The sequence below is a fragment of the Oryx dammah genome, unplaced genomic scaffold, assembly GCF_014754425.2.
Source record: "Oryx dammah isolate SB20612 unplaced genomic scaffold, SCBI_Odam_1.1 HiC_scaffold_25, whole genome shotgun sequence".
Lineage (NCBI taxonomy): Eukaryota > Metazoa > Chordata > Mammalia > Artiodactyla > Bovidae > Oryx > Oryx dammah.
Genome location: NW_024070209.1, coordinates 62,820,443 through 62,830,397, shown reverse-complemented (window position 1 = coordinate 62,830,397; position 9,955 = coordinate 62,820,443). Strand labels below are relative to the sequence as shown.

General features: G+C 42.7%; 1 non-coding gene across 1 annotated transcript; it reads left to right on the top strand.

Moving 5' to 3' along the window:
* The first annotated feature begins 4,383 nt into the window (after positions 1-4,383).
* TRNAC-ACA lies at positions 4,384-4,456 on the top strand. Its single transcript has one exon. It is a non-coding gene; the product is annotated as a tRNA-Cys (tRNA).
* The last annotated feature ends 5,499 nt before the right edge of the window (positions 4,457-9,955 follow it).

The following is a 9,955-nucleotide window of genomic DNA, read 5'->3' as shown; positions in this document are numbered from 1 at the left end:
TTGCTTTTAGTATCCCAAACGAAATTCATAGATTATATAAGCCAACTGTTGTTGTTGTTTAGTCTCTAAGTCATATCCAACTCTTTTGCAACCCCACGGACTGCAGCCTGCCAGGTTCCTCTGTCCATGGGGTTTCCCAGGCAAGAATACTGGAGTGGGTGGCCATTCCCTTCTCCAGGGTATCTTCCCAACCCAGGGATCAAACCCACATCTTCTGCATTAGCAGGCAGGTTCTTTACCACTGAGCCACCAGTAAAGTCCATAAGCCAACTATACACATTAAAAAAATATTAATGTAATACCCTAACTTTAACACAGTTTTTAATGTGAGAATTACTGGCATGGGGTCATGTAACTCTTGAAGTGCCGTCATGCACACTTGTAGATGTTCAGCAGCATCCCAGGCTTCTACCCCCAATCATGACAACCAAAAACTCTCCAGATATTGCCAAGTGTCTCTTGAGGGGAAAGTCATCTTCCATCAAGAACCACTCCTCTGATATAAAAGATAAACAGGTGATAATGTATAATCAAGTAATACATATTTCAAAATATACATGCTCAAGTATGGCTATACTGGGGCACACAATAATGCAGCCATTTTCTCATACCTAGTGATAATGAAGGGGGGTTTGGATTTAAGAGAAGAAGATCATAAGTTCTTTCTGTAAGAAAAACAGAAAAAAAAAAACAGGAAAATGTAATGGTGGTGGTATCAATGGACATTAGAAGGAAAATTATTGTTAGGCTATGTAATAATAGAGAACACTTAACTGCATATAAGTGGAAGAATAAAATAACTATAATTAAAAATGGAGACAGTATACTAAGATCAGCTATAGACTCAGTCATAAATGAGCTGGGACTTATTTTATCATTACAGCATCAGAGTGGTTCCCTACCTTGCTGCTGCTGCTGTGTTGCTTCAGTCGTGTCTGACTCTGTGTGACCCCATAGACGGCAGCCCACCAGGCTCCCCCTTCCCTGGGATTCTCCAGGCAAGAACACTGGAGTGAGTTGCCATTTCCTTCTCCAATGCATGAAAGTGAAAAGTGAAAGTGAAGTCACTCAGTCGTGTCCGACTCTTCGAGACCCCATGGACTGCAGCCTACCAGGCTCCTCCATCCATGGGATTTTCCAGGCAAGAGTACTGGAGTGGGGTGCCATCGCCTTCTCCAGGTTCCCTACCTTATGACTAGGGATATCACTATAGTGATGGAATCTCTAGTATTTAACAAGAACTTGGGGTTGTATCCCATGAGAGGATGGACTGAAAAAAGGCCAGGTGATAGGAAGACCTCTGGGGAAGGAAACAGAATGATGCTGAAGAAGAATAGACCAACTGAAAAGTAATTTGAAAGTGAAATTCTTACAACCTAGATTTCTTATCGTGTACCTATGTGTGTGTGTATACATATGTGTGTATATATATATGGCAATATTATAACAATATTTTCAAAACAACAATGAAATTCATGATCTTCATTTCACGAGTCTGCTAATTTCTATCTGGTTCGAGGTCTTTTCAAAGAAATCTCAAATCACTGTTACATGTTTCAGTTCATTTCACTGCATAGTACTGCCTTACTGCATTGAAACCCTCTTCAGAAAAAATTGTAGTTAAAAACGCTTAATGTGGGGCCTTCTCTGGTGGTCCAAGGATTAAGAATTAGCCTTGCAATGCAAGGGACATAGGTTTGATCACTAGTTGGGAAACCGAGATCTCATGCCACCGAGCAGCTAAGCCCACACATCATAACTAGAGAGTTTGCATGCCACAATAGAAGACTTCACATGATACAATGAAGATACAAGGCAGCCAAATAAATACCAACTTATTTTTTTAAATTAAATTAGAAAAAAAAGAGAGCTTCCCTGGTGGCTCAGTGGTAAAGAAATCGCCTGCAAATGCAGCAGTCACAGGTTCAAGCCCTGGTCAGGGAAAATCCCACATGCCATCGAGCAACAAAGCCTGTGCACTGTAACTAGTAAGCCCACACCCTAGAGTCTGGGCGCTGCAACTCCTGAGTCCACAGGCCGCAGCTGCTGAGGCCCTTGTGTCCTAGAGCCTGTGCTCAGCAACAGGAGAAGGCGCCGAGGTGAGAAGCCTGTGCCTCACAGCCAAAGAGCAGCCCCACCCACCACAACTAGAACAAAGCAATGAAGACCCAACACAGCCAAAAATTAACCAACTAAAAAAAGGGAAAATACTGAAAATCTAAAAAAAGAGAGAAATGCTTAGTGCATGGAGTCAGCAACCTGTACAGCATAAGTTGCACCATCATTGCCAGACAGGGTCTTGCTTCCATTTAAGTTTCTCTCTATGGAATGGTCTTCTAAATTATTGGGCTTTTCAGTAACTTTTTAGAACTTATTTTCAGAATTATCATGTTCTATGTATTGCTGATTTACCTTTGCAGTGTTTAATATGGGAGAATATTCAAAAGTCACATAGGACATGAAACAATTCTTCTTGTATGAGACTCTCCCAAACACTGTGGGACATCCAGCTTCCTCCTCATCCCCAGATGCCAATGGGCAGGTCAACCAAAGATTACATCCACTCGTTTCCAAAAATGCCACCTCTGGAGCACCACAGCTTCTGCTGGTTATCCCAGGCTTATGAGACCACATCCCAGATGTGGATCACTGCCACCCAAGACCTCACCGACAAGCATCCACTTCATGGACACAGATTCACACGTCCTTCCCACCAGCTAGTGTTGGGGGCGTAACATGGGTACTTCTATTATCTTCACTGCTAATATCTTTACTACCTATAATACTTCTTATTAATCACGACTCACTCACTGAAACCCTCCATGAATGGTACTAACAAAGGTAAATGGGTAACATTTGTTGAGTGTTCCCTGTATGTCAGACCCTGGACGTGTTAGTTTTGCTACTTCATTCAAGCTTCACAATAGCCCTATTGAGGTGAATACTATTATTAGCCACATTTTACAGAGGAGAGGTTTGGTAACTGGTCCAAACTGACCTGACTAACGAGTGGCAGAATTAGAATCTGAACCCTGGCTCTTACTCTATTTGTTATACCATTTCCCCAGAACTGTGTTCTCTGTATTCAATTTAAGTAAAATGGCAAACTTATACCTATGGTCAATTCATCTTCAAAAAAGGAGGCAAGAATATACAGTGGAGAAAAGACAGTCTCTTTGGCAAGTGCTTTTGGGAAAGCTGGACAGCTGCATGTAAATCAATGAAGTTAGAACATACTCTAACACCATACACAAAAATAAACTCAAAATGTCTTAAAGACTTAAATATAAGACACGACACCATAAAATTACCAGAAGAGACATAGGCAAAAACATTAACGTAAACCGTACCAACATTTTCTTAGGTCAGTTTCCCAAAGCAATAGAAATAAAAGCAAAAATAAACAAGAAAGAAAGAAAGTGAAGTTGCTCAGTGATGTCCGACTCTTTGGAACTTCATGGAATGTAGCCTACCAGGCCCCTCTTCCCATGGGATTTTCTAGGCAAGAGTACTGGAGTGGGTTGCCACTTCCTTCTCCAGGGAATCTTCCCGACCATGAGACCTAATCACACATATAAGCTTTTGCACAGCAAAGGAAACCATAAACAGAATGCAAAGACAACCTACAGACTGAAAGAAAATATTTGCAAATAATGCAACCAACAAGGGCTTAATTCCCAAAATGTACAAATAGCTCATACAACTCAATAACAAAATAAACCAAACAACCCAATTTTTAAAAGGGTAGCAGATCTAAATAGACATTTCTCCAAAGAAGACATACGGATGGCCAATAGCCACATGAAAAAGTGCTCAACATTGTTAATTATTCAGTTCAATTCAGTTCAGTTCATTTCAGTCGCTCAGTCGTGTCCGACTCTTTGCGACTCCATGAATTGCAGCACGCCAGGCCTCCCTGTCCATCAACAACTCACGTTTGTCGAGTCGGTGATGCCATCCAGCCTTCTCATCCTCTGTCGTCCCCTTCTCCTCCTGCCCCCAATCCCTCCCAGCATCAAAGTCTTTTCCAGTGAGTCAACTCTTCGCATGAGGTGGCCAAAGTACTGGAGTTTCAGCTTTAGCATCATTCCTTCCAAAGAACACCCAGGACTGATCTCCTTTAGAATGGACTGGTTGGATCTCCTTGCAGTTCAAGGGACTCTCAAGAGTCTTCTCCAACACCACAGTTCAAAAGCATCAATTCTTCAGTGCTCAGCTTTCGTCACAGTCCAACTCTCACATCCATACATGACTACTGGAAAAACCATAGCTAGACAGACATTTGTTGGCAAAGTAATGTCTCTGCTTTTTAATATGCTATCTAAGTTGGTCATAACTTTCCTTCCAAGGAGTAAGCATCTTTTATTAGATAAATGCAAATCTTCCCTGGTGGCTCAGATGGTAAAAGCGTCTGCCTACAATGCAGGAGACCCGGGTTCGATCCCTGGGTTGGGAAGATCCCCTGGAGAAGGCAATGGCAACCCACTCTAGTACTCTTGCCTGGAATATCCCATGGACGGAGGAGCCTGGTAGGCTACAGTCCATGGGGTCGCAAAGAGTCGGGCATGACTGAGCAACTTCACCACCAAAGGCAAATCAAAACTATAGAGAGATATCACCTCACACCAATCAAGAATAGCCTTCATTAAAAAGTATACAAATAATAAATGCTGGAGAAGGTATGGAGAAAAGAGAATTCTCTTGCACTGTTGGTAGGAATGTAAATTGTTGTAGCCACTATTAAGAACAGTATGGCGGTTCCTTAAAAAACTAAAAATTAAGTTACCAGATGATCCAGCAACCCCACTCCTGGATATCTAGAAAAGACAAAAACTGTAATTCTAAAAGAAACACCACAATGTTCATTGCAGCACTATTCACAATAGCCAAGACACGAAAGCAACATAAATGTCCAGACATGTAAGTACATAAAGATGATATATAATGGAATACGATATATTCCATATATCGATGATATATAATGGAATATTACTCAGCCATAAGAATGAAATCATGCCATTTGCAGCAACATGGATGAACCCATAGATTATCATGCTAAGTAAGTCAGACCAAGAAAGATAAATATCACGTGATATCACTTATATGTAGAATCTAAAATATGATACAAATGAAATTATTTACAAAATAGAAACAAATGCACCGAAATAGAAATCAAACTTATATTTACCAACGGGGAAATTGGTGTCGGTAGGATAAATTAGAAGCTTGAAATAAGCAAATGCAAATTTATAAAACAGAAAAACAACAAGGTCCTACTGTATAGCACAAAGAACTATATTCAATATCCTGTAATAAACCATAACGGAAAAGAGTCTGAAAAAGAATATATCTGATTCAATTTGCTGTATGTCAGAAAGTAATACAACATTATAAATCAACTACATTTCAATTTAAAAAGAGAAAAAAGAAGTAAATAGCAGCAAAGCATACTTTTATAAAAATTTGTGTTTATACCCAAAGTTTATTGAGTGAGCACAGTATACCCTCAGCACAGTCCCCTACACTACCTGTTCAATAGTCGTATGTACTTGGAAGAATTGGAATGGAAGAAGGACTATTTGGAAAGTGACCTTTGCAGCCCTGAAAGATACCCCATTATGAAAGAAATATTGAGCTAAATTCACCATACCCAGAATGGCAGAAAAGTTTCATCTCAAGTCAGCAAATTGATTGTGGCTGCCTAAGTTTGAGAAGGACCTTTAAGGCACGTTGGAGGTGTCATCAATTAGTAATGTCTGCCTTGGCTAGGGAAAGGGCAGGCAGTAGCCCCATGTCAGGAAGTTATTGTCCCTGCTTCCCTAGGCAGGAAACTGTACACTTCGGAAAAGTTTTAAAAAATGATTAGAAATTTTTGGTGCAATTCTAAGTTAACCAGAAAACTCCAGTTTTTCAGAATATCCTTCTCATGTAGCCATAGAATCATCAAGGTAAGAAGGACCTTCACAATTACTTAGACTTATCCCCTTTAGAAATATTTGCAAAAGAAGGAAGAGAAACAAGAAATGAATTTTAGGTGATGAATTTTAAGTTCCCAGAAAATTCATTTCCTCTGAATATTCTATTCACGACTCCTAGATGCTGAAGGCAAGGAAGAACATTTGAGATGATTGAGGCCTGTGGTTCTCAAATTTGGCTTACAGTAGAATCACCTGGGAACTTTTGAAAAAGTCCAATGTGTCTGGGTTCTGATTTCATTGGTCTAGGAATAGGCCCTGGAACTGGCATTTTCTTAACCTTTCCCTCCTGGTTCTAATATCCAACCTGGACAGAGAGCAACAGATCTGGTCAAACCCCTCATCCTACAGATAAGGGAATGAAGGCTGAGAGGAGACAGTTGGTTTTCCTGGGGATGGAGCTGGGGTAGGGGCAGAACAGATTCTGGTCTGGGTGTGCAGTGAACCCTTGGGTCCTTGAGGTTGCAGAGCTGCCATCCTAGAGCCCAAGTCAGTCTCATAACCTGAGTCCCATCGGCCCTTTCCCTGACAGCCACCTCTCCAGCCAAGTGTGACCACAAGCTCAAGACAGCAGTTTCGTTGCTGCCTCCACCCCCTGCAGTGGATCCCTGGGTTGAGAAGATCCCCTGGAGAAGGGAAAGACTACCCACTCCAGTATTCTGGCCTGGAGAATTCCATGGACTATACAGTCCATGGGGTCACAAAGAGTCGGACATGACTGAGTGACTTTCACTTCACTTGGGAACCAATATTAGCTTCAGAGGCTTCCCTGATGACTCAGAGGGTAAAGCATCTGCCTGCAATGCTAGAGACCTTGGTTCAATCCCTGGGTTGGGAAGATCCCCTGGAGAAAGGAATGGCAACCCACTCCAGTACTCTTGCCTGGAAAAGTCCATTGACGGAGGAGCCTGGTAGGCTACAGTCCATGGAGTTGCAGAGTCAGACATGACTGAGCGACTTCATTTTCCTTTCCCTTCCACTCCCTGCTCCTGGCATTTCCAAAGACATCTCCAACATTTCCCACTGGGCCTCTATTGCAAGGTGTTTCCTGCCTCTTGCCATAGGCATCGCACTGTATGACTTGCTGGTCCTTGATGTCCCTTCATAGCACTGGAAACAAGAGTGGGATCAACAAACCACCTGCTCTACAGTAATCTTTAAAAGGTGGAGGTAGGGAATGAGAAGTGCACTAAAGTTTGTGCAAGGTCTCCTGAGCACCAAGCACTTCACATATTTATCTTCTTAATGACACTGGAAGGGAAATAGTTTTACTCCATTCTACAGATGAGGAAAGGTGGATCTGAAAGGTTAGCTGATTTGCCCCAGGTCACACGGCTAGTGAATGGCAGTCAGAATTTAAGCCACTTCTCAAAATTGCCCTCTGCAGCCTCCTCCATCGGTGCAGCGTCCCAGTCCCTCAGAAGACAAGGTATATCGCCCCACGGACTGCTTATTGGTTAAAAGGCAAAAACAGTCACTCTGCAATGGAGAAGCCTGCCCACGCATTGATCAGGTGAACAAAAGGAACCATAGCAGATGGACATCCCCCAAAATGACTTATGTCGCTTGGCCAAGGTTGCACAACTTGAACCTAGTCACAAGGAAACATCTGATGAACCCGAATTGAGGAACACTGTAGAAAATCACTGGCTTCTGTTCTTCAGACATTTCAGTGTCCACGTCAAAGCTGAGGAACGGTTCCAGAGTAAAGAAGCAAGAGAGAAGACATGTAAATGCTGTGGGTGGTGCGGGACTTGATTCTGCACTGGGGTGGGGGACGTGATCTGAAAGTTTGTTGGGCGGGTTGACAAAACTGAAACATGGAGTGTAGAAGAGAAAAAATTACTGTTTAACAGTGTTAGATTTCTTGAGTTTGATTGCCGTACAGTGGCTCTGTAAGAGAATATCCTGTTCTTAGGAAATACACACTGAGAGATTAAGAGATAAAGGGCACGATGCCTCTCAAATCGTTCAGAGAAAAGTAAATATTGCCACAATGCTTTTGGTTGTGGTGCTGAAGAAGACTCTTGAGAGTTCCTTGTATTGCAAGATCTAACCAGTCAATCGTAGAGGAAATCAACCCTGAATATTCAAGGAAGGGCTGATGCGGAAGCTCCAATACTTTGGCCACCTGATGTGAAGAGCTGACTCATTGGAAAAGACCCTGATGCTGGGAAAGATTGAAGGCAAAAGGAGAAGGGAGCTGCAGAGGATGAGATGGCTAGATAGCACTCAAAGGACATGAATTTTAGCAAACTCCCCAGAGACAGAGGACAGAGGAGCCTGGTGTCTACAGTCCATGGGGGTCACAAAGAGTTAGATTCAACTTAGTGACTGAACAACAATATTTCTTATGGTAGCCAGCAGAGAGCTAAACCTATATAGTAGAGAATGAATTTTGACTCTTTGGTTTTATTTGATTGAATAATTCTACAGTCCCCTGACATCAAGGAAAATATTTTGCAGTGTGGCGTTCTTAGTTTCTAATACTTCTGCTTGGTTTCAGAGGAGACACAAATAAAATTCTGATCCTTCACCATCTGCCTCCTCACTCAACTCACAGCTTGTCTAGGAAAGGGGGAAAACCCTACTATGAACTTGTCTTACTGTACATTCATTTATAAATTCCTCCACATTTCCTGGAAATTTATTTGGGATTTTATTACATTCATCATATTAGTAGGGTGAAAAAAACAAACTCAGCAGGACGTAGCTGAGCACACTCTCTGCTCTCCTTCTGACCTTCTGTTCCTATGAGAATCTTAAGTCAGATGCTCACTCTACCAGATGGAGGAGGACTGAGTGGAACCTCTCACTTGAAAAACAAAACCATCTTTAGTTTGACAAATTCTGAGCCAGCCTCTATTTCTGCATGGTATACAGAGCTCTTGTATCGGACATTTGAAAGAATAAACACATTCTATTCTACTGAACTGTTTCAGAAATACCTCCATGTCCTTCAGTGCAAAGTATAAGACAGAATTGCATCCTGGCCACTTGGGGCAGGGAGTACCTATACTATGGGCTTCTCAAGTGGCTCAGTGGTAAGGAATCCACTTGCCAATGCAGGAGACGTGGGTTCAATCCCTGGGTCCACAAGACTCCCTGGAGGAGGAAATGGCAACCCACTCCGGGATCCTTTGCTTGGAAAATTCCATGGACAGAGGAGCCTGGTGGGCTACAGTCCCTGGGGTCATAAAGAGTCGGACATGACTGAACAACTGAGCACGCCTGTATATACGTATATTAGTTAGGGTCTTAACTGCAAACAACATAACCTGCCCTGGATGGTTTAAGCAGAAAAGAAATTACTAAGGGATACTTGGGAGCTCACTCAATTACTAAGGGGACCCCTGCCACCTCCCCTTCCAGACACAGCCTCTGCTGCCCACACCTATGACCCTGGGCCCTAGATACCAGGTGCCTTGAGTTGCTCTGGCGCAGTCCTGTGCTGCATCCAACCCCCTGGGCAAAAAACTATTCCTCTGGGGTCTGCTTACTAAGAAGGAGTGTCTGACAGACAGACCCTCCCTGGAAGAAAGGCTGGGAGGCATTAGGGACCTTTGTCTCAAGGAGGCAGCACTTACAATGTAGAAAAGCCACTAAATATGGGAAGAGAGTTCCTAAGATGCTTGGTGGCAACAAACATCATGACCAACATCCCCGAATACAGCACCAAAGAGGCAACAGTCAACCCAGGAAAAGTGCCCAGCTGCTAGGTTTTCTTCACGCGCACGAGTCTACTGTGCTTGCTTTCGCACGCACTGCCTTCTCTCTCTTGTTCTAGCCTTCCAAGGCTTATTTTGAATATGAACAATAAAATCTGGAAACTCTTCAAATCTTAGTTCTAAAGTGAACTTTTTGAGGAGATTGGTAGTAATAGCTGTTTCAAGCACCTGGAAATCTGTTGCTTCCAGATGAGAAGAAGGGGCCCAGAAAGGTGAGGTTTGGCCACAGCTACTGTGTCTGTTCTGTGCCGC